This window comes from Protopterus annectens, chromosome 14.part0 (assembly GCF_019279795.1).
Source record: "Protopterus annectens isolate FY-2018-M chromosome 14.part0, PAN1.0, whole genome shotgun sequence".
NCBI lineage: Eukaryota > Metazoa > Chordata > Ceratodontiformes > Protopteridae > Protopterus > Protopterus annectens.
Window position 1 is genome coordinate 1058767946 of NC_056748.1, and position 26484 is coordinate 1058794429.

Here is a 26484-nt window from a genome sequence, read left to right on the forward strand (position 1 = left end):
CTTTCAAACTGCTGTGTTATGGACATTATGCAGTCCCAGGGCGTGTTTCTGTTCTAAAGTAAGAGCACAAAAGAACAGAAAGGCGCAGCAAAAGTGTAGAAATAAGGGGAGGTGAACAGAATCATTTTTGAGTAGGCTAAGACACATTTCAAGCCTAAATGGGTTAGATGGCTATTGTCAACTCAGAATTGTAGTGATCCATTCATGTGTAGGTCAAGAAAAGGGCAAAATGAAAGGATCACCAAGTAATCTGCTAAACGGAGTGCATAAACATGATTACATCTTTAGGCATGACAGCAGGCAGTAAAAAAGTGTTAGGTGTCCTGAATTTGTCGATGCAGAATGACTCTCTTACATGTGGTAAATAAAGGGTTTTGGGATGTGTTGTCAGATGGAATGTTTAGAAACAGAAAGGAAGGAAAGGTAAGGGATCATAGTGTAAGGAATCACAGTAGGAGGGGATATACATGGATGTACTGAAAGGGTGACCGAAGGGTAAAGCAGAGAAGCATAGCAATGAAAGCAAAGGAAATGTTAGGTTCAGGATATGTATACTGAGAGGATGAAGCACAGGTGAAGAGAATATGCAAAAAGGTCAAGGACAAGTGAGAAGTTTCTGCAGAAGAAGGGAGTTTATACAGATAAGAAATATTGAGGGTGGTAGGGTACATACAGGCAGTTCAGTGTAAATGCACATATTTACTTCCCTCACTAAATAGAGAAAAGCACCTAACCCAGGGAGGGTAAGGAAGTATTGCTGATTCAGTACAATATCATTAGAAAATGTGGAAGGGACATAAACAGGAACACTCTAAATGCATAGGGTAGGGCAAATTCTGTAAATATGCCATGATGAGATCAAAGGAGGGCTAGCTCTGAAAGGGTACCTAAGAGAATTCAATAATAAAAGTCTTTAGATGGAGAGACAAATTGGCGAACGGGATTATAACTGGTCTGGAAACTCAGCCATGGCTAATACAAAAAATATATATAAGTTAGAATGTGGCAAATGTGCTTACAAGAGACAGGGAGCAGCACCCCACATTGCGGTTTGCATTGGCACAAATGTCTTAGCAGGACTGATGAGCAAGAACTCAGAAAGAGCAAAGCAGTAGCTACAAAGTATAGTGGGTTGTAAAACACATTATCTATTTCTGAAGAACTACTGATGCCTAGTGTGAGCTGGAATAGTACTAGAATAGACTCACCCACTTATTGGCTGTAGAAATGGGAATCAGGGAATAATAAAGGACAGAGATGTCTGAGACAGGACATGTCAAAAGGAAAAGGATTTTAATTGGAACAGTTGCTATTAGTGGTGCTTAAAATGAGATGAAAGGGAGGGAGAGGTACAGTGCCAATGGAATGGAGGGAGAAATGCAAAGCCAAAGGTATGGAGGAAGAGGTGCAGTACAAAAGGGTTGGAGGGACAGGCACAGTGCCAAAGGAATGGATGTAGAGGTACAACACCAAAGGAATGGAGGGAGAAGTACAATGCCAAAGGAGGGGAGAGACAGGTACAGTGCCAAAGGAATAGAGAGAGGTACAGTGCCAAAGGAATGGTGGGAGAGGTACAATGCCAACGGAATTCAGAGAGAGGTACAGTGTCAATGGGATGGAGGGAGAGGTACAGTGCCAAAGGAATTGAGAGAGAGGTAAAGTGTCAAAGGAATGGAAAGAGAGGTACATTGCCAAAAGAATGGTGGGAGAAGCACAGCACCAAAGGGATGGAGGGAGAGGTACAGTACAAAAGGGATGGAGAGAGAAGTACAGCACCAAAGGGATGGAGGGAGAGGTACAATGCCAAAGGAATTCAGGGGGAGGTACGGTGCCAAAGGGATGGAGGGAGAGGTACAGTGCCAAAGGAATTGAGAGAGAGGTAAAGTGTCAAAGGAATGGAAAGAGAGGTACAGTGCCAAATGAATGGTGGGAGAAGCACAGCACCAAAGGGATGGAGGGAGAGGTACAGCACCAAAGGGATGGAGGTACAGCACCAAAGGGATGGAGGTTGAAGTACAGCACCAAAGGAATGGAGGGAGAGGTACAGCACTGAAGGAAGGGAGAGTCAGGTACAGTGCCAAAGGAATGGAGAGGGAAGGTGCAGCACCAAAGGGATGGAGGGAGAGGTACAGCTCCAAAGGGATGGAGGGAGAAGTACATCACCAAAGGGATGGAGGGAGAGGTACAGCACCAAAGAAATGGAGGGTGAAGTACAATGCCAAAGGAAGGGAGCAACAGGTACAGTACCAAAGGGATGGAGGGAGAAGTACAGCACTGAAGGAATGGAGGGAGAAGTACAATGCCAAAGGAAGGGAGTGACAGGTACAGTGCCAAAGGGATGGAGGGAGAAGTACAGCACCGAAGGAATGGAGGGAGGGAGGGAGGGAGGGAGAGGTACAGCACTGAAGGAATGGAGGGAGAAGTACAATGCCAAAGGAAGGGAGCGACAGGTACAGTGCCAAAGGGATGGAGGGAGAAGTACAGCACCGAAGGAAGGGAGGGAGGGAGAGAGGGAGGGAGGGAGAGGTACAGCACCAAAGGGATGGAGGGAGAGGTACAGCACCAAAGGGATGGAGGGAGAGGTACAGTGCCAAAGGAATTCAGGGAGAGGTACAGTGCCAAAGGAATGCAGAGAGAGGTACAGTGCCAAAGGGATGGAGGGTGCTGTACAGTGCCAAAGGGATGGAGGGAGAGGTACAGTGCCAAATGAATGGTGGGAGAAGCACAGCACCAAAGGGATGGAGGGAGAGGTACAGCACCAAAGGGATGGAGGGAGAGGTATAGCACCAAAGGAATTGAAGGTGAAGTACAATACCAAAGGAAGGGAGCGACAGGTACAGTGCCAAAGGGATGGAGGGAGAAGTACAGCACCGAAGGAATGGAGGGAGAAGTACAGCACCAAAGGAAGGGAGGGAGGGAGGGAGAGGTGCAGCACCAAAGGGATGGAGAGAGAGGTACACTGTCAAATGAATGGTGGGAGAAGCACAGCACCAAAGGAATGGAGAGAGAGGTACAGTGCCAAAGGAATGGTGGGAGAAGCACAGCACCAAAGGAATGGAGAGAAAGGTACAGTGACAAAGGAATGGAGGGGGAAGCACAGCACCAAAGGGATGGAGGGAGAAGCACAGCACCAAAGGGATGAAGGGAGAGGTACAGCACCAAAGGAATGGAGGGAGAGGTACAGCACCAAAGGGATGTAGGGAGAGGTACATCACCAAAGAGATGGAGGGAGGGGTACAGTGCCAAAGGAAGGGAGAGACAGGTACAGTGCCAAATGAATGGTGAGAGAAGCACAGCACCAAAGGGATGGAGGGAGAGGTACAGTGCCAAAGGAAGGGAATGAGAGGTACAGTGCCAAATGAATGGTGGGAGAAGCACAGCACCAAAGGGATGAAGGGAGAATTACTGCGCCAAAGGAAGGGAGTGAGAGGTACAGTGTCAAAGGAAGGGAGGGAGAGATACAATAACCAAAAAAGATGGAAACCAGAGAAAGAATAAACTAATAATCCAAAACGATCTCCAGCCACAGCAGGTACCCAATAAAGGCAGTCTCACAATATAATTCCACTTGGTTTATTAACAAAAAACAGGATTGAGCACTTTCATTTCCCTCCAGGAAAGTTCATCAGAATCATAATACCAGTTGTAATCGTAGTTTAAATAACAATAAAGATCCTCCCATTGGTCAGACATAAATAAAAACAACCAATGACGACAAGACTTCAATTAGACATTCAAAATATTCAAATCTTGAAACAAAATTCTAAGTATCAAAAAGCACAAAAAAAAAAATTATATATATACATATATATATATATATATATATATATATATATATATATATATGTACATACAATAAAAATATAAACATATATGTATGAAAATATATATGTGTGTGTTTGTGTGTGTGTACATAATTAGAAACATGCATAAAAATGCGTAAAAATACGTACATTGTTTTGTATCATGCGCTAAATAATAAAACTATAGTCATGGCCAATTTTAATGTGTCCACTATACTTTATCATTTATATGGTCATTTAATCCAGGACATGTGGTTACATCCAACCGTAACTGCCATATAAGCTCTCTAAATTCCAGTCTACTTTCCCAATCACCCCCTCACCATCCTTTGGAACTGTCTCTAACACCCAAAATTCAAATTCAGCATTCCTACAGTGCAATGTATGCCTAAATAATGCATTGGTCTCTCTTTTCTGTTTTATATCATATGTGTGTTCGTATATCCTTTGTCTCAAATGTTGTTCCGTTTTACTCACATAATATGGCCAACATAGGTTACAGTAGGCAAGATATACAACTCCTTTGTTAAAACAAGTATGGTAACCAGTAGCCCCTAGTGTAAAAGGTATGGTGGGGAGCAACAAATTGCCCTTATTGGTAATAAAGGCACATTGGGAACACCTCCCACACCCGAATATTCCCTTAGTACGATCAATCCTAACTTCTGGTTTTTGCCCACATTTCTCCAACATATCCTTAAGGTTGTTGTTCCTTCTAAAACTATATGTTATTTTTCTATTAAATATATCCAACTTATTGGGCATTCTTTTAAACATTTCCCACACATTATTGATGATCTTTTTTATCCAAATAGTGTCCGGGTTATAGGTAAGGACTAAATAAGGTGTTTAGAATCTGGTGGAGCGTGTGTCCCTAAATCACCTCTACGATTTTGACTTGTGGTGCTATTGTCCAAACCACCATAGGTAACAAACTTTGTTAAAAGAGGGACATATTTTGTACCCCAACCCCTCATAACTTCCTCTTTCAGAGGATTAATAATATTTTCAGGGTACCCTCATTCTGAAAAAAGCTGGTGCACATATTCCAGTTCATTGAGAAAATCTATCTGTTGGGAAGTCATCCTAGCCACCCTAACCATTTGCCCTTTTACTGTAGTTCCTTTTTTAGGCAAACTTCAAAGGACAAAACCACCACCGTAACAGGTACAAGCATGCAAAATCTGAAGGTAATGCTACTCAATGCTAGAAGTCTAAACCTCAAAATGCACTCTCTCGAGGCACTCCTAAAAATGGAGAACATTGATATCTGTGCAGTAACTGAGACCTGGTTCAAGGCTCCAGAGAGCACCCCTGCAATACCAGGCTACAACTCTTACCACACTTTTCAGCCACCAAATCAGGACTGAAACACTAAAGGTGGAGGAGTGTCCATATTCACCAAGGATATTCACAGCACCAGGCTAGTTGCCCAACACAATGCGTCTGAAATTCTCCAGGTGCGACTAACACTAGGTAAGACTGCAATCCAAACTATAGCTTGCTACAGATCCCCCACCATGCCCCAAGTTTCTCACTACACCTTTCTAAACATACTGGAAAATATTACGTTAGAACCAAACACCATAATACTGGGTGAGTTTAACTACCCTGCCATTAACTGGGAAAACTACTCGTGTGCCAACACCTTTGCCCAACAGTTCTTGGAATTCATAAATTCCAATGCCCTGGATCAACTAATCCCTAGTCCCACCAGGGGCTCCAATATTCTAGACCTGGTAACATGGGAAATTGATGCTCCACACCTATGTTCACCCCCCTCATTAGTCAGGTCTGACCATAAGCTAATCACCCTTAACATCCACATCCCACCCCCACCCCCCAGTAAGGAAACCTCCATAAAAAACTTCTCCAAAGCCAACTTCTTGCCACTCAAGTCAGAAGTGACAAACGTCATGACATCCATGCAGACGGGAACTGAAAGTTTGACTGCTGAATCCACACTAAGGCACTGTACGAGCACATGCATGAATCATGCCATCCCAAATAGAACCAAGATGCTTTCCTCCAAAAAAAGGAAGCCAATCTTGTGGTCCCCTGCCATAAACAAACTACAACAAAGGGAAGAAACTGTTGCAGAAAAGAGGAAAATCCCAGGATGCAAAAAACACCCTTACCAGCCTCAGTAAGAAATTGAGATCCCTCATAAAATCCTCCAAAGCTAGTTACGAAAATAAAATTGCCAAAGATTCCAAAGACAACCACAAGGCATTCTATAACTATGTCAAGAATCAAAATGGCAATGCTCAGATCTGCTCTGAGCTAAAACAGAATGGCATTAAATATACTGATCTCAAGGATATTGCCAATATCCTGGCAGATCGATTCAGTGCCAACTTCACCCCCCTCTCACCCCCTAAACAGCCCATCTCAATACCGGAAGATTGCCAAATTCCAGTAATAATGGCCACACAGGTAAAAAATGCACTCTGCAAAGCTAAAAATACAGCATCCATGGGACCAGATGACATCCCGGGCTGTGTACTACATGAACTACAATATGAACTGGCACCTCACCTAAGTGTCATGTTTAATCATAGCCTCACCTCTGGTTTCATGCCCACTGAGTGCCACAGAGCTACAGTTATCCCACTCCACAAGGGGGGATCCACCTTGGATCCTGGAAACTACCATCCCATCAGTCTGATGAGCCTTATCTGCAAGGCCATGGAGTGATTTATCATGGAACTTATAAACAAAGACATTGGCAACCTTCAAATACTGGACCCTACCCAGTTTGGGTTCATGAAGGGCCTATCTTATCTCCTGAACCTGATTGACTTCTTTGAATCAGTCTCCAGAGACATGGACAAGGGTAAGGTGGTCCACACAGCCTATCTAGACCTCGCCAAGGCCTTTGACACCATCCTCCACTCTGGAATCATAGATAAACTTACTAAGCTGGGCATTAATTCCTACATCACCCAATGGGTTGCCAACTGGCTTACTGACAGAACACACACTGTAAAAGTAGCCAACTCCAAATCCAGCTCCAGACAAGTGACAAGTGGAGTACCTCAGGGTTCAGTCCTGGGACCGCTCTTGTTTGGCATCTACTTCTCTGAAGTACAGGCCAACCCTAAGGGACTCTGGCTAACAAAGTTCACAGATGACTGCAAACTGGGAGCCATTATTGAATCCCCACATGATGTGGATACGCTACAAAAGGGCCTTACAGAAACAGATGCTTGGTGCCAGAGCCATGGGCTCAAGCTCAGTGCCAAGAAATGTATAGTTATCCCCTTTGGGAAAAAACATGTACCCGTGAATTACCACATAAGTGGCAGTACACTAAACACCGAAAGTGTTTTAAGTGACTTAGGGACATAGGTGGACAGTGGTCTCACCTTCGATAACCACATCACCACAACAGTCAGGAAATCCTTCTATGTGGCACACCTTATCACTGAGGGCTTTTCATCCAGAAAAAAGGAGGTCATTGCCCCACTGTACTCATCCCTCATTAGACCCATTATAGAATACAATGCCCCATTTGGTATGTACCTCTCAAGACATCTGCAACAACTGGAAAGGCCGCTGAACTACCTCACTAAAAGAATCACAGGCCTAAAGCAGATGCACTACACTGACCGCCTTAAAAAACTCCAGCTATACTCTGTCGCATATCGTCTACTCAGTGGCAGTCTCTGCTTAACATACAAGGCCATTTCAAACCCAGAGCTGTTGGACATGCTACACTTAAAGAAATCCCAATCCCTCAGAGCCACACGCTCCAGGGATCTAAATCCTGTCATCACAATAAACAAAACATGCTGGAGGGATAGGTTCCTGACCCAGAGACTCCCCAGACTCTGGAATAGACTGCTAATACATGTCAAGCATAGTGCCTCTTTGGCCCTTTTCAAAAGAAACCTTGACAATTGGATGGGAGAAAGGAAATTCACCCCAGGGATCATGTCAGTCGCCCTGCTAGACAGGGGTCCAGGGAAGTAAATAGTGTGGGAAGAAATAACCAGGGAATTGTTATGGCTAATCTTGTATAGGCCCTAGGGCTGATAGCATAGTACCAACCTATGAACCTATGAACCTATGTTCTTCTTCTGTGAAGAGGAATGGTTGCTGTCAAAATGTAAGTATGAATTGGAGAAACATTTTTTTCCTGTATACTTTAGACACATAACACTCAGAAAAAGGATCCTTTATAATGCACACATCTAAATAATGTACCTCATTGACAGTGAATTCATGGGTGAACCTCAAAAATTCAGTGCTACTATTTAAATATTCCAAAATATTGGCTATAAGATCATGGGGTCCTTTCCATACTACAAATATATCATCCAAAAAATGGAAATATCTTGCTATATGACAGCTAAAAACTGAATCAAAAACAAAATGCCATTCCCAATATAGCATAACTATATTAGCAAAAATTGAGGCTCCCATAGCAACTCCGTCTGACTGATGATAATACTCCCCCTGAAAGTAAAGAAAATTATTCTTAAGGACCAGTTCCATATTTTCCAATACTATTCTAAACGTGTTGTGATCCAGGAAACTAAATTCAATTAACATGTGTTCAAACCATTCAAGCCATGTAGTGTGAGGAATAACTGAAAACAAATCCTTCACATCAGTGGTGAGAAATGAATAATCAGGGTTGAACTCAAGCTGACCCATTTTACTTAAAAAATCCCAAGAATCAATTAGGATGTGGGGGGGGGGGTATGATTTGTAGAATGGTTTTAATTTTGTATCCACATAAATGGCCAAAGGTTGGGTTTTAGATCCCTCCGATGTCACTATAGGTCAGGGGGGGGGGGTCCTGGTTGTCCTTATGAACTTTGCGAATTCCAAAAATGCTTCACACAAATGGTTTTTCAACTTTTAAAAAATTATACAGTTTGCCATCTATAAGCCCTTGTAGGAAATTATCTTCTAAAATCAGGTCTATTTTATTATAGGCTATGTGAAGTTCATTCCTAGATACAACCGTATATGGTGCATCTGTATTTAATATGTCCATCATTAGCTGTATAATTCCAATTTTCCATAAGGACAACACCTCCCCCTTGTCTGGCTTCATCACCCTCACATTAAAGTGGTTGTGAGTTAATTCCTCCAGAATTTCTTTTTCTTCTGGATTTAAATTACTAAGAAAGTATTTGTTATTGTAAAACCTTTTCCTTACTTCCTTAATAACCACTGTCTCAAAATTGTTAATATCATTGTGCAAAGGAGGATTATAAATACTCTTCCTAGTTAAACAATCTGAAACAGTAGTTAAACCAGAATCATTGGCAAACATCACATCCAAATTTAATTTCCTAGTAAATAGTTTAATGTCAAGAACTGTTCTAGCTAGATCACCCTTTTTAGTAGGGATGAAGGTAAAGCCCTTCTTGAATAAAGAAAAATGACTATCCTTAATAATCATGCTGGGGTAATTGTAAATGAAAAAAATTACTATTAGGTTGCTGTGTCACATAATTGTCCATAATAATGTAATTATTGTGTGACAGGTTCCCATAACTAATGGTCAGTTAATTTCTACAAGTATCCTGTACCTCTGTATCTGTCTGATCTAATGGCGATGATTCCCTTGCTACCTGGGGTAATAGTTCCTTGTTGCCTCTGCATATGTTGGATGTATGGGTAGATTCTGAATTCTCTCTGATCTTCTGAGGCCCTCCTGGCCTAAAGGGGTAACTGCGCATCTGTCTCCATCATTATTAGCTTGTTCATGATGGTGATTGTTGTAATGGGAGAGGTACAATGCCAAAGGGATGGAGGGAGAAGTACAGCACCAAAGGGATGGAGGGAGAGGTGCAGCACCAAAGGGATGGAGGGAGAGGTACAGCACCAAAGGGATGGAGGGAGAGGTACAGCACTAAAGGGATGGAGGGAGAAGTACAGCACCAAAGGGATGGAGGGAGAGTTACAGCACCAAAAGGATGGAGGGAGAGGTGCAGCACCAAAGGGATGGAGGGAGAGGTACAGCACCAAAGGAATGGAGGGAGAAGTACAGCACCAAAGGGATGGAGGGAGAGGTACAGCACCAAAGGGATGGAGGGAGAAGTACAGCACCAAAGGGATGGAGGGAGACGTGCAGCACCAACGGAATGGAGGGAGAGTTACAGCACCAAAGGGATGGAGGGAGAGGTACAGCACCAAAGGGATGGAGGGAGATGTGCAGCACCAAAGGAATGGAGGGAGACATGCAGCACCAACGGAATGGAGGGAGAGTTACAGCACCAAAGGGATGGAGGGAGAAGTACAGCACCAAAGGGATGGAGGGAGATGTGCAGCACCAAAGGAATGGAGGGAGACGTGCAGCACCAAAGGAATGGAGGGAGAGGTACAGCACCAAAGGGATGGAGGGAGAGGTACAGCACCAAAGGGATGGAGGGAGAGGTACAGCACCAAAGGGATGGAGGGAGAGGTACAGCACCAAAGGGATGGAGGGAGAAGTACAGCACCAAAGGGATGGAGGGAGAAGTACAGCACCAAAGGGATGGAGGGAGAGGTACAGCACCAAAGGAATGGAGGGAGAAGTACAGCACCAAAGGGATGGAGGGAGAGGTACAGCACCAAAGGGATGGAGGGAGAAGTACAGCACCAAAGGGATGGAGGGAGACGTGCAGCACCAACGGAATGGAGGGAGAGTTACAGCACCAAAGGGATGGAGGGAGAGGTACAGCACCAAAGGGATGGAGGGAGATGTGCAGCACCAAAGGAATGGAGGGAGACGTGCAGCACCAAAGGAATGGAGGGAGAGGTACAGCACCAAAGGGATGGAGGGAGAGGTACAGCACCAAAGGGATGGAGGGAGAGGTACAGCACCAAAGGGATGGAGGGAGAGGTACAGCACCAAAGGGATGGAGGGAGAGTTACAGCACCAAAAGGATGGAGGGAGAGGTGCAGCACCAAAGGGATGGAGGGAGAGGTACAGCACCAAAGGGATGGAGGGAGAGGTACAGCACCAAAGGGATGGAGGGAGAGGTACAGCACCAAAGGGATGGAGGGAGAGGTACAGCACCAAAGGGATGGAGGGAGAGGTACAGCACTAAAGGGATGGAGGGAGAAGTACAGCACCAAAGGGATGGAGGGAGAGTTACAGCACCAAAAGGATGGAGGGAGAGGTGCAGCACCAAAGGGATGGAGGGAGAGGTACAGCACCAAAGGAATGGAGGGAGAAGTACAGCACCAAAGGGATGGAGGGAGAGGTACAGCACCAAAGGGATGGAGGGAGAAGTACAGCACCAAAGGGATGGAGGGAGACGTGCAGCACCAACGGAATGGAGGGAGAGTTACAGCACCAAAGGGATGGAGGGAGAGGTACAGCACCAAAGGGATGGAGGGAGATGTGCAGCACCAAAGGAATGGAGGGAGACGTGCAGCACCAACGGAATGGAGGGAGAGTTACAGCACCAAAGGGATGGAGGGAGAAGTACAGCACCAAAGGGATGGAGGGAGATGTGCAGCACCAAAGGAATGGAGGGAGACGTGCAGCACCAAAGGAATGGAGGGAGAGGTACAGCACCAAAGGGATGGAGGGAGAGGTACAGCACCAAAGGGATGGAGGGAGAGGTACAGCACCAAAGGGATGGAGGGAGAGGTACAGCACCAAAGGGATGGAGGGAGAAGTACAGCACCAAAGGGATGGAGGGAGAAGTACAGCACCAAAGGGATGGAGGGAGAGTTACAGCACCAAAAGGATGGAGGGAGAGGTGCAGCACCAAAGGGATGGAGGGAGAGGTACAGCACCAAAGGGATGGAGGGAGAGGTACAGCACCAAAGGGATGGAGGGAGAAGTACAGCACCAAAGGGATGGAGGGAGAAGTACAGCACCAAAGGGATGGAGGGAGACGTGCAGCACCAAAGGAATGGAGGGAGACGTGCAGCACCAACGGAATGGAGGGAGAGTTACAGCACCAAAGGGATGGAGGGAGAAGTACAGCACCAAAGGGATGGAGGGAGACGTGCAGCACCAAAGGAATGGAGGGAGAAGTACAACACCAAAGGGATGGAGGCAGAGGTACAGCACCAAAGTAATGGAGGGAGAGGTACAGCAACAAAGGGATGGAGGGAGAGGTACAGCACCAAATGGATGGAGGGAGAAGTACAGCACCAAAGGGATGGAGGCAGAGGTACAGCACCAAAGGGATGGAGGGAGAAGTACAACACCAAAGGGATGGAGGCAGAGGTACAGCACCAAAGTAATGGAGGGAGAGGTACAGCAACAAAGGGATGGAGGGAGAGGTACAGCACCAAATGGATGGAGGGAGAAGTACAGCACCAAAGGGATGGAGGGAGAGGTATAGCACCAAAAGGATGGAGGGAGAGATACAGCACCAAAGGAATGGAGGGAGATGTACAGCACCAAAGGGATGCAGGGAGAGGTACAGCACCAAAGGGATGGAGGGAGATGTACAGCACCAAAGGGATGCAGGGAGAGGTACAGCACCAAAGGGATGGAGGGAGAGGTGCAGCACCAAAGGGATGGAGGGAGAGGTGCAGCACCAAAGGGATGAAGGGAGAGGTACAGCACCAAAGGGATGGAGGGAGAGGTACATCACCAAAGGAATGGAGGGAGATGTACAGCACCAAAGGGATGGAGGGAGAGGTGCAGCACCAAAGGGATGAAGGGAGAGGTACAGCACCAAAGGGATGGAGGGAGAGGTACATCACCAAAGGAATGGAGGGAGATGTACAGCACCAAAGGGATGCAGGGAGAGGTACAGCACCAAAGGGATGGAGGGAGAGGTGCAGCACCAAAGGGATGGAGGGAGAGGTACATCACCAAAGGGATGGAGGGAGATGTACAGCACTGAAGGAATGAAGGTAGAAGTACAGCACCAAAGGAAGGGAGGGAGGGAGAGGTACAGCACCAAAGGGATGGAGGGAGAGGTACATCACCAAAGGGATGGAGGGAGATGTACAGCACCAAAGGGATGGAGGGAGAGGTACAGCACCAAAGGAATGGAGGGAGAGGTACAGCACTGAAGGACGGGAGGGAGGGAGAGGTACGGCACCAACAGGATAGGTTCATAGGTTCATACTAGGCTATCTGCCCTGGGGCATTTATAAGCCTAGCTAGAGTGTGTTTGGCTTTCGCCACCCATTTTAAATTAATTTTGCTATGCCCTTTTTTGAGGTTAGTATACTGTGCCTCTGTCTAACAGTGACACAGAAGTGATACCCGGGGTAAGCCTATGATCTCCCATCCACTCATCAAGATTCCTCTTGAAGAGAGTCAATGAGGGACTCTGCCTAACCTGGACTGGGATTTTATTCCAGAGTGAAGGGAGAATCTGGGTTATGAATCTGTCCCTCCAGCATGTCCTATTTATTTCAGTGCTGAGGTTCAAGTCTCTCAAGCGCGTAGCTCGATGGGATTTGGATTCTCTGAGGTGCAGCATGTCCATTAATTCCGGGTTGGACATGGCTTTATACGTCAGGCACAGATCGCCTCTGAGCAGGCGGTATGCCACTGAGTAGAGCTGGAGTTTCTTTAACTGGGCAGCATATGGCATCTGTTTGAGCCCTTTGATCCTCTTGGTGAGGTACTTTTGGGGTCTTTCCAGTTGCTGCAGGTGTCTGGTAAGGTACATCCCAAAAGGGGCATTGTACTCAATTATGGGCCTGATGAGGGATGAGTAAAGAGGCACGATGACCTCCCCTGATCTAGATGTGAATCCCTTCATGATTAGGTGGGCTATATAAAATGTTTTTCTAACCACTTTGGCCACGTGGTTGTCAAATGAGAGATTGCTATCAACTTGGGTCCCCAGGTCCCTAATTACTTCTACTGTACTTAATGGATTACCACCTATGTGGTAATTTGAGGGCACTTTGTTTTTGCCAAAGGGGATGACTATACACTTTTTGGCATTTAGCTTGAGGCCATGTCTCTGGCACCAGTTGTCTGTTTCTATGAGGTCCTTTTGGAGGATGCTTGTGTTGGCTGGAGAGTTGATTATGGCGCCCAGTTTGCAGTCATCTGCGAACTTGGTCAGCCACAGTCCTTCCATGTTGGCGTGTACCTCCGAGAAATATATACCGAACAAGAGAGGTCACAGGAGTGAGCCTTGTGGGATGCCACTTGTAACTGGTTTGGAGTCTGACATGGCTCCAGCAATTCTAACCATGTGGGTTCTGTCCTTGAGCCAGTTTGCAACCCATCTAGTGACATAGGGGTTTATATTTAAGCTGGTGAGCTTATCTATAATGCCCGAGTGGGGTATTGTATCGAAGGCTTTTGCGAGGTCCAGGTAGGCTGTGTGGACCACCTTCCCCTCGTCAATGGCCTTGGTGACTGTTTCAAAGAAATCAACCAGGTTTAAGAGGCAGGATCTGCCCTTAACAAAGCCGAACTGGGTAGGATCCAGTGTCTGTAGGTCCCCAATATCTTTATTTATGAGGTCCATGATGATCCTTTCCATAGCTTTGCAGACCAAGCTAGTCAGGCTTATGGGGCGATAGTTTCCAGGATCCGTTGAGGCACCACCTTTGTGGAGAGGGACCACTGTTGCTGTACGCCACTCTTTGGGTACATATCCTGTAGTAAGGCTGAGATTGAACAGTAGTTTTATGTTTGGGTTTAGCTCTTCTTGGAGTTCATGTAGGACGCAGCCCGGGACACCGTCTGGTCCCATTGATGCTGTGTTTTTTGCTTTGGAGAGAGCAGCTCTTACCTGAGCATCTGAGATGTCAGGGGGGTAGCACTCTGCTGGGATAGATATTTGCCCTTTTGATGGGGAGGGGGGGAAGAAGTTTGCGCTGAACCTGTCAGCTAGGATGTTGGCAATGTCTCTGGGTTTGGTGCATTTTTTGTCATTTTGGACTAATTCTGAGCATATCTGGGAATTCCCACCCAGGTTCCTAACATAACTAAAGAAAGCCTTGTGATTATCCTTAGTGTCCTATGCAATTTTTCTCTCGAAGCTGGCCTTAGATGATTTTATGAGTGCCCGTAGTTTTTTGCTAATACTGATCAGAGATGCCTTCCCTTTTTGGGATTTTGCTCTATCATGTAGTAGCTTCCTCCTTCTATTGTATAGTTTGTTTATGGCTGGGGTCCACCAGACAGGACGTCTGCCTTTGGAGGATTGGGTCTTGGTTTTATTTGGGATTGCATGATCCATACATTCCTGAAGATGTTCATAGAATGCGTTTATAAAGGATTCTGTGGTCTGGGCAGTATTTTCCACAGGCCCAGGGGCTTTGAAGGATTCCACCTCATTTTGATGAGTGTGAAATTTGCTTTAGAGAAGTTTTTCACTGTGGTTTTCAGGGCAGGGGGTGGAGTCGGGATGTGAATATCCAGTGAGATTAGTTTATGATCTTATCTTACCAGTGAGGGATACACTACTGGTCTTGAGCATAGAGTCCCCATGTTGGTGATGATCAGGTCCAGTATGTTTTCCCCTCTTGTGGGAGTGGTAGCAAGTTGTTCCATAGCATTTGAGTTTATAAATTCTAGGAACCTTTGGGCTAGGGTGTTGGAGCTAGAGTAATGCTCCCAGTCTATGTTTGTTTAGTTGAAGTCGCCCAATATAATGGTGTTTGGAGAGACCTTCATATTTTCCAATGTTCTCAGGAAGGCCGAGTGGGGTTCCTGGGATTGGGAGGGTGGTCTGTAGCAGGCTATAAACTGGAAGGCAGTTTTACCCACTATTAGTTGCACATGGATCGTCTCTGATGCTTCGTGCTGTGCCACCAACCAGGAGGTGTGGGTATCTTTGACGAATATTGATACTCCCCCTCCTTATGTAGGTTCGGTCCAAGTTTTGGGGCCAAAAAGCATGATATGAGGTATAACCTGGTAGTGCTGGGGTGCTCTCGGAGCCTTAAACCAGGTTTCTGTTACTGCACAGATATCGATGTTCTCCATGCTAAGGAGAGTTTCGAGTGCATGCATCTTGGGGTTTAGACTTCTGGCATTGAGTAGCATTACTCTTAGTTTCTTATCCCTTGTGATACCTATGGAGGTGGGTTTGTCTCTTGAATCTTACCTAAAAAAGGCACTATGTGGGTTGCAAGAGCCTTTGCCAATATCCGAAAGCCCAGGGGTGACAGGTGCAAGCCATCCCTAGTGAAGCATCGTGGCTTGTCGAGCATGTCATCCCAGGCTGACAGGCATTGGATCCCCTTTGAATGACACCAGTACTTAAGCCAATTGTTGAAATTGATCATCTTGTCTTCATATTGTGGCATCATTCTTGGTGAGGATAAGATGCTACTCAAGGTCAGGGTCATACCGGCCTGGGCTACATGCTCAGAGAGCTCCTCTATGTCTCTTTTCATGTAGTCCAGGGAGGTACATCTCAGGTCATTCACACCAGCATGGACAATGAGTGAATCATATTTGTACTTGCCTTGGAGTGACCTGAGTGCTTGTGTTATGTGGCGGATCCTAGCGCCCGACAGGCAGCTCACCGTGACCTTCTCCTTGTTCAGCCTGATGAGCGAGACGTCAGTGTGCCTGACGATAGAGTCACCTATTACAAGTGTATCAGGTGTGTTGTTTAGCCTTAAGGGCTATGACTGTTTGGCACACTGGCTTTGTGAGCTATGTGTTGCATGTGTTTTGTTTTGGGGTAGCGGTTGCTTGGGTGTCTGCTTTGGGGGTCTCTGCTGCTTAGGAAGATTTTTATTTAGAGCCTCCGAGTATGTTTTTGCGTGTTTATGTGTTTGGTTTGCTGTCATGGTAGGTCTATGTGAGACTGGAATTGTAGTGAGTGTGGTTTCCTTCTCCTCCTGACTGGTTTCGCCAGTACTGAGTTGAGAGAGCTTAGCCTCCAGTATGGCTATATGGTTGCATCTCTCACATGTGTTGGAATTTGTTGGGAGGAGGAGAAGGTTGTCTGTGTACATGAGGCAGTTGTAACATTGCCTCAAAATTCCCAGATTCACCAGCTGGACCGGAGAGGAGATTGACAACTGACCTTTGGACATGCTAGAATAGTATTGGGAATTCCTTTATAATTGAAAAAAAGGGCCAATGGGGAACGAGGTACTCAAGGGGAGTTTGTGAGGGTGTAGTGCTTTTAATATTTTAGTGCTGACTTATATAATTGCTTTAGTGAGCAAGTGCCAGGTAACTTAAATGCAATGTGTTACAGGTAACTTAAATGCAAAAATGACAAACAGTAACTTTCTTTCAAGTTAAACAAGGAAATAAGTACAGTAAGCAATGCAGATATCACTAGGGATCCACAGAAGCACTGAAAAGCCGTGTTTTAGGTGGAATTAGCATTTCAGGGAAATAACAAGCAAACAAACAACAAGCATACAAATAAAGCTAGATTCAGCAGGCCTGGATCTAGTCTATGCTACAGCAAACAAAGTGTACCAATTTCAGTAAGAAACAGTTCAAATATGCAGGCACTATAAGCCTTTAACCAGAAATTCCCAGCTCAGAAGGGCAGAGTCCAGCCTCTCCTCCCACAAGAGTGCAGACCACGAACCTTCTTAATGTAAAATAACTGGCCTGAAGCCCAAGTGCTTAAACTAGAACTAATACACTTTTAGAATAACAGACACTGAGCCCTCAATCCGCAGTTCACAACTTAGAAGGATGTAAGCTACCTGTCCTGCCACCACAGTGCAGGCCACAAACCTTCCTAATGTAAAACAACTGGTCTGAAGCCCAAGTGCTTAATCCAAAAGACTTAGAATGATAGCTACACTTTAATCAAGTAATTACTGGCAAACTCGATCTGAGTTAATATGAAGAAGGGCAGTACAGTGGGAAAGGGCTGGAAAGAGAGCTACAGTGCCAAAGAAATTCAGGCAGAAGTACAGTGCCTAAGGGATGCAGGCACAGGTACACTGCCAAAAGAATGCAGGGTGAAGTACAGCGTCAAAGTGATAGAGGGAGAAGTACATTGCCAAAGAAAAGGGTAGTAGCATAAAAAGAAGTTATGTCTTTCCTAACATTGCATCTGTTGTCGATCTTCATCTGTTCTTGACTAATGGCTTATGGTTCTGATCCTCAGGGATGGAGGAAGAAGTACAGCACTGAAGAAAGGGAGAGGTACAGCACCAAAGGGAAGGAGGGAGAGGTACAGTGGGAAAGGGCTGGAAAGAGAGCTACAGTGCCAAAGAAATTCAGGCAGAAGTACAGTGCCTAAGGGATGCAGGCACAGGTACACTGCCAAAAGAATGCAGGGTGAAGTACAGCGTCAAAGTGATAGAGGGAGAAGTACATTGCCAAAGAAAAGGGTAGTAGCATAAAAAGAAGTTATGTCTTTCCTAACATTGCATCTGTTGTCGATCTTCATCTGTTCTTGACTAATGGCTTATAGTTCTGATCCTCAGAACCGATCTGGCTGTTGTAAAGCTCACATCAGCCAAAAAATACCTCTTGAGCTACAAGTCTTCCCACAATGCCCTTCTTCATATTAACTCAGATCGAGTTTGCCAGTAATTAACCAATTTAGATAATATATAAAGAGTACAAGTCAGAGGCCTTGTCCAAGGCATTCCTAACAAGAGGAACTCAAGACCGGATGTCACTCCACCAGAAACCTACAGGAGGGACAGGTGGGAGGGATGCAAGAATAAATGAAGGTCAACAACACAGATGGAACATTATGATAATACATAACTTCTTTATCTGATGTTGTCAATCTTCATCTATTCTTGACTAATGGGACAGAGTCCACAGCTACCTGGAATCCTGGCAGGCCCTATGGAAGGATATTCCTGAGTACCATAGAACCAAAGGATGCTCTCCCCTGGAGGCCATATCCAGTTTGTAATGCAAATTAAAAGTATGAGGTTTAGCCCAAGTTACAGCTGCATACATTTCTGACATAGAGGCTTTGGAATGAAAAATAGCAGAAGTTGCCATTGATCTAGTAGAATGTGCCTTAACTGGCTTAGGAGGTTTCATATTCATTTTCATATAAATGAAAGAAATGTAATCAGTTAACCACTTGGACAGAGATACCTTAGGGACTGGTCTGCCCACAGTTGCACTGGCGAAAGATACAAACAATTGTTCAGATCATCTAAATTGCTTAGTTCTGTCTAGGTAGAAGCACAACTGCCTGTGTACATCCAGAATGTAAAGGCAGTACTTGCTTTTGTTTGAAAAATTTGAAAAGAAAACAGGTAAGTCTATGGACTGGTTAATATTGGTCTCTAAAATCACCTTAGGAAGAAATGTTGGGTTTGTTCTAAATGACACTCTGTCTTTATGGAAAACTAGATATAGACCTTTAAAACATAAAGCCTGTAGTTTGGAGACTTGTCTCGCTGAAGTGACAGCTATGAGAAGTAATGTCTTCCAAGAGAGGAACTTTAAATCACAGGTAGCTGCAGGTTCAAATGGAGGTGCAGTAAGTGACTGTAGCACTAGAGTGAAATCCCAAGGTGGGAGAGGTTCTTTGAAAGTGGGCTTCAAACATATTGTACCTTTAAGGAAAACTCTACAGAGTCTGTGTGACATTAAGGGTTGGTCTTCAAACCTGTCATGAAAATTCAAAATAGCTACTAGGATAACTGATCATAGAAGCAGAGGTGTCTTTGTTAAAGATGGCCTTTAGGAAGTCCAGGATTTTTTCTGCTGGTGCTGAAAAGGGGTCTAGGCCATTATCAGAAGCCCAAACAGAAAAACGCTTCCATTTGCTAAGGTATAGAGTCCTGGTGGATGGTTTATGAGATGCCAACAAAATGTGTCGCACGAGGGCAGTATATCATGACACCTAGCAACTATTAGAATTGGAGTAACCAAGCTTTTAGCTTGAGAGTCTGAAGACTGGGATATTCCAGTCCCTGGGGATGGGACAAAAGATTCGGAACTGGTCCAGAATCCAAGGGCAGCAAAGAAGATGAAGTCAAAGGAAGGGAAACCATATCTGTCAAGGCCAATAAGGAGCAATGAAGATCCTTGCTTCTCAACTAAGCTGCTTTCTTGAGAAATAGATGGATTAGGAGAAAGGGGGTAAAGGCATACAGGAGTCCCAGTGGCCAATTGTGGAGAAAAGAGTCCCTGGGGGACTCCCCCTGAGGGGGAATTATGGCAAAGTAGCTTCTGCACTTGTTGTTTAGGGGTGAAGCAAACAGGCCGCAGCAAGGCTGGCCCCAGCAAAGAAAAATCTCCTTATCTACTCTGGAGTTCAGAGACCACTCATGAGGCATGAGGATGCATCTGCTCAGTTTGTCCACTATTATGTTTGATCTCCCCGGGATGTGCGTTGCTATCTCAACACAATGTGCAGGACTTGGTTCCCCCGTGTTTGTTGATGTACCCAGCTACTGACATGTTGTCCGATTGAATAGCTATCATCCCCAGAGTTAAGGTAGAATGAAATACTTGCAATGAGCGAAGCACTGCTCTTAACTTGAGTACATTGATAAGCAGGTTGGCCTCAGAGGGGAACCAAGTGCCTTGAACTGTCTTCCCCAGATAATGCCCCCCCACCTCATCTGGGAAGCATCTGTGGTCACTATGGCCTTGGACTGAGGGAAAACAAAGGGACGGCCTTGAAGAATTTCCTCTGAATGCATCCACCAGTTTAGATCATTTTTGCATTTACTGGATATGAAAATTAAATGCTTCATGGAGTGGGTCATCATCAACCATTGGCTTGTTAGTAACTATTGAAGAAGCCTCATATGGAATCTTGCCATTGGGACTAATGTTATAGCAGCCACCATGGAGCCTAGTGCCTGGAAAATCTGCTGAGCAGGTATCTTGTTTGAGCACAGAAGAGGATGAACCTGTAACTGAATGTTTTGTAACGTGTGTCAGGGAAGTGATGCAAGAAGATGTGTTGAGATGAGCTCAGATAAAGTCTATGTCCTGGGTGGGGGTTAACTGAGATTTGGCAGGGTCTACTGTTATGCCTAGTTAGTGCGACAGGTCCAGGATAAAATCTGTAGTCTGCTGTAACAGATGCCTGGTGGGAGCAGTGAGGAGCCAGTAATCTAGATAAGGAAACACTCAGAATCCTGCAGCCTCAGATGAGCAGTGACCACTGCCATACATTTGGTGAACACCATTGGGGCTGTGCGGAGGCCAAAGGGCAGTGTGGTGAACTGGAAATGACCAGCTCCTATGCAGAAGCGGAAAAACTATCTTGAGCATTTGTTCACATTTATGTGGTAATACGTCTTGAAAGTCGACAGAGCCAGTGTTTGTTAAAGGTGCAGATGCAGAGGTATTTATCAGGGCCATTATTTCATGGTCATTGCTGAGGAGCATTGTGTAACCTCTGCACTGCATGATGACATAAGCAAAGGGAGAGTACACAACTCAAAGTTTGTTTTGTGTGCTGCATTTTAGATCTGTATTCCTTCAGAAATATAATATAATATAATATAATAATAAATGTAATAATGTAAGAATTTAATAAGAAATAGTATAACAATAAATAAAATAGTTGTATAAGTGCCAAAGTAAAAGGTATTTGAATAAGCAAGGTTGAATGAGTATTTCATTAATAACTGGTTATTCAATAACTATAATAATTTATTTTTGGAGCTAAAAAGCTTAACAAAAGCTAAACCATTTGACACTGTTAATCACACTAAGATCCTGTACCAACTTTCCTTACTTGGCCTCACATCTTAGTCCCTGACATGGTTTCAAAGTTATCTGTCGAATCGATAACAGTCAGTAAAGTGGTAAGGCTTTTTTTCTTTCTTCCTTCCAAATATCGCTGGGGTACCTCAAGGCTCCATCCCTGGGCCCCTACTTTCTGACGTTTATAAACAAGCTTCATTTATCCTTCTGTCAACCTCCTCTAATCCCATATGCCAATGACTCAGCCATTATCTGCTCATCAAATAACATAATGCACCTGCAACAAGTTACTTAAGAAGCTTTTTCATCCATTGATCTATGGTTAAATAAATCCCAACTGTTACTCCTGTTGCTAAAGCACAAACAGGAAATAAATCAAATTTTAAAATTTATTCTGTAAGTGACACTCTAATTGATGCAGTCCCACACACCAAGCTGCTAGGTGTAATCATCAATGAAAACCTAAAATTTGACACTTATATCCAAAATAACATAAAACAGAACACCAGAATTTAGGCATGCTCTGCACGCATCCACATTTTCTTTATCATTGTACTAGAATCATTGTTGCAAACACCTACTTACTACCTTCCATCTTGTATGGTGCTAATATCCGTATTAATCTCCAGACCTCCTTATTATTAAGACTGGAAACGTGCTATAACAAAGTTTGCCATAAACTCTACTTACTCCATTCACCATTGCACCTTGCTTTAGTCACTCCGATGGCTCGTACTACCACAGTATCTTAACTTCTTACAACTCTTAAATGCCCTCAGCATTATCTATAAGCCCACTGCCTGCCCTGCTCTAACTTCTGTTCTCCCTACCTGTCTTCCCACTACATCTCTAAGGCCCAAAGGGAAACAACTTCTATCAGTACACAAGTCCCCCAAAATGGCGAAAAATGCCTCTACTCCTATTCCATTACCAAAGCCTTGAATAATCTTCCCATATATATCAAAGCAGACTCCAACTTTCTCTCATTTAGGCATCGCTTAAAAAAATTCTTAAGCAGAGCATGCAGCTGTTCCTGCTCTAATCCCACTTAATATGATATCCCTTCACTTTTACTACCTCCCTCAACCATCTTTTCACTTCATTATACCTTCTCCCTTCAGCCATACCTCTCAACCTCTTAGAGCAAGAAATCTGGACAAAGCCATAAGTAAAAGTGGGACAAAGGCCCAAAAGTAGGGACAATGTTTAAATATTGCTCTTACAAACTTAAAAAGTTGATAGAATAACAGGTTTTGCATTAGCATGGATTTTCTGAAGGGTATGCAGTCTGAAACTCGAATTTCTATCTTTATTTTCTAACTTCAGCCTTTAATGATTTGTCACTAATTTGTCAGAAAACCACCATTTTATGAAAAATGGACCAAAAAATGAGGCAAAAATCTGGACATTCTGCGAAAATCTGTACGGCTGAGGTATGCATTCTTTTCTTACTAAACTTCATTTTCTGTTCCTCTTATGATATCATTAAACTGTCTTATCTTACTGTTCTGTCCTTCAAATTATGAATTTTGTTATAATATTTCCTCACTGTTTTCTCAGTAATCAACAGATATTTCTTTGTTCCCCAACTAGTTCATGTATATTTCATTATTATACCTTGTCTATGACTTCTGTTACTAATTATGTATTTTTTGAGATTTCTCCCCTGGCCTCTGTTGAAAATGAGTTCCTTGGACCCCACTTAGTCTTTATTGGTAAACTAATGTCAAAATAAAATAAAATAAAAAAATCAATAGTAGTTGCACAAAGCAACTACTTTTCTATTATTCTGATTCGAGGTGGATAAGTACATACTCTCACCTTATAGAGAAGGGCAACCTTCATTTCATGTTAAAATATCATGGTTGTGTGTAAGTATTTGTGTATTTGTTCTTGTAATTCATGTAGCATCATTCTTTGTTATTACTTATCTGTATTGTGTTGTATGTGCATGTATTCCAACAACTATTCCTAACTGAAGATTCTCTTTATATTGTGGTTCTTATATCTGTCATTCACTGTAATGTTGGTTTTCTTGCAGTTTGAGTACATTATCATGGCTGAAATGGCCTGTGACAAAGGTCTGGCTAAGACTCCTTAGAATCAGGAAAATAGAACCATGACCACTTTCAGCAGCTTTTTTATCATTTTATTTATCAAGCATATATCCTTATAATGGTTTTATAGATCTCCATTCTAAGCTTTTAGCCATTTTTTCCAAATGTTGGAGTAATATTTTTCAGATATGCATTAATGAAATTTTCAGGGTTTGCTTAACAGAGCTGATTGTAATGAGTTTGATGGGATGGTGAAAGAAATATGATGAGAACCTTTGTTGCAGCCAAAACTTCACAGACACTGAGGAAAGGAATGTGATGAGAAGTTTTGTTATAATGCTAATTTTGTGAACTGGGTTTTTGTTTGAATAAACCAGGTAGTTCTGATTTGTGTACACTGCAAAATGGTGAGTGCACTGTGTATTTTGAACTGTGGCTTAAACAGTATTAATTTGAGGAAACACAAAATGTATTAAATGTATGGCATTTTTAACAGCTGAAAGTATGTGTAAGTTTTAGAGTAGTCGTAAAACACAGAATCGGATGGTTGTTTTCACTCTTGTTATAGCTACGCAAAGTGATGTTAAAACATTGTTTCTGAGTCTAAGAGACTTAAACTAAATAATGGTATAGCAATATTTGTTCACAATCTAGGGCATGTTATCAAGAAAAAAGAACTTGTGGAGAAGGCAATTATCAGCTGATTCCACTGGTCAATGAAAGATCAAACAGAGAAGACCTGCTAATATCACCCCACTCATTTTGTGCATACTGGAGTATTTACAGTATTAATCTTTTGTTTCATTACTTTTAGAATCTGTAACATCTGTAAACTATCAGTCTGTGGACAGTCTAGGAACTGCTTCTCTAGAATCAGTATGGGATTAGTGCTTCTGTTTTGCTTCCGGTGAGACAAGAAGCAGGAGAACAATACTTCCTAGAGATGCCCAGTCATTGGAAAGACTGAAATTTGTTTCTTTTTTTTTCATGAAAAGTAAAAGACAGCAAATGACAAACAGTATTCTCATTCTAAGACAAATTATTAACAAACAAGGTAAAAACTATTTACAATACATACCTAGGCCTGAAGCAAAACTGCAGCTCACAGTTAAAATACACACATTCTTTTGTATAAGTAACAATTCAGAAAGAGTTGTGGTCCATTTGTAAAGTCTCAATAAGTGCTAAAACTTTTATACAAGGATTATTAACAAATGTCTTTGGATAGATTCTAAGTTCTTAGGTCTTAGTTTCGTTGATTGCCAAGTCTTTCACTGAAGACAAGAAATCCTCAACAGTGGGTGGGCAACTAGTTTTCCATCTTCTAGTGATGCATTTTCTGGTGATAGCAAGTACTGAATTTTGTTTCTTGAGAGTCAGCCTATGATTAGTTCTACTGAGTTGCTCCTAGTGAGAATTGGAACAAAAGGATGTCGATTCCTATTGGTCTCAGACTGGACAGTGTGTATAGGACTTCACTGATTGGTCTGTTTTTTGGTGAGACCCTTTTCTGTAACTTTGTGCGGTTGGCTTTCTGTTGTCCTATGCTGCTGTAGGCCCTATTCATGGTATCTATTGAGAGAAGACTGCAGCAATAGCTGGGTTAATGCAACTTCTCAGGAAGCAGTTTGGGACTAGTGCTACTCTTTAGTTCCGGTGAGAGAAGGAGTAAAGGGTCATTGACACCTAGATGCATGCAGCTGTATTGAGACCAGGATTAGCTCCATCACCAGATAGACAGCACCTCTAGTAATCAAACCTTATAGGTTCGTAGGTAGGTACTAGGCTATCTGCCGAGGGCATTTATAAGCCTAGCCAGACTGTGTCGGCTTTTGCCACCCCATTGATTAATTGACTGATCCTCTGTCAAGCAGAGCCTATGAAGTGATCCCAAGGGTGTATTTTCTGTTACCTTAAAGGCACGAATCAGCTTCATAAACACTACTCTGCCTTTGGCCGCTACTAATAATCACAATTGATTTGAACTCTCCAACCATCTCTGCAGCCAGCTTGGTTGAAATGGGCATCCTGAGACAATGGAACAATTGTCTTATGTTTACTTACAATCACCTGCTATGTAAATAAATAGTCTCAATGTATGAGAAATGTAGTTATATAATGTCATCGAAGGCAAAGTGTTAATATTAAGTTAGAATAAATAACATGCAGGTTTTCAGTACTGCACAGAGCTCGGACCAAACATATAGACATACATACGCTGTGGCTCTTAAAAGTAAACTACAAAGACTTTCTAAATGTAACCTAAGAAACAAGTACCTAAGCAACCTCTTAAAATAGAAAGCACAGGCAACACCCCCATAAAACATACATCTGAGTCAAACTGACTTAGTTCAAAATCCTGTAAAGTAAACCTGCATACAATGCAATGTCCTAGCCCTACGTGACGCCACAGTGAGACATACTGGAGCACAACTCACCAGGCTGAGCAGCAAGGAGAAGGTCAATGTCAGTCGTCTATTGGCTGCCAGGATTAGCCACGTCATGCATGCACTCATGTCCGTGCAACACAAGTGCACATATGACCCAGTCATAGTGCATGTGGGTGTAAATGACTTTAGACATACCTACCTAGACTATATGAAGACAGACAAGCTGGAGCTCTCGGAATACATCTCTGAGGCAGGTATGAAACTAACTTTGAGCAGCATTCAACCATAACCAAGAATGATGCCGTAATATAAACAAATGTTATTGATTGCACCAATTGGCGTCATTCTTATGGGATACAATATGTATCAGCCTGGGAGGAGATGGCAGACAGTCCTTACTGCTTTGCCAGGTATGCCCCCCAAGGCTATCATATATTGGCTAGAAACTTGTCTGCCCCCCATAGTGACAATATCAGTCTTCTAAAGCTTCCAACATAACAAAAACAACTCTGGATAATATAAAGGTGTTGCTGCTCAACACCAGGAGTCATAACAAACAATTCCACTTCTTACAAACATTCCTTACTCTGGAAAATAATAATATATGTATGGTCCAAGATCAATGAGAGCATTCTGCTGGTGCAGAGTTCCAATACCTACCATACATTAAGGTCCACCGCATTCGATGAATGTACTAAAAGTGATGGTGTAAC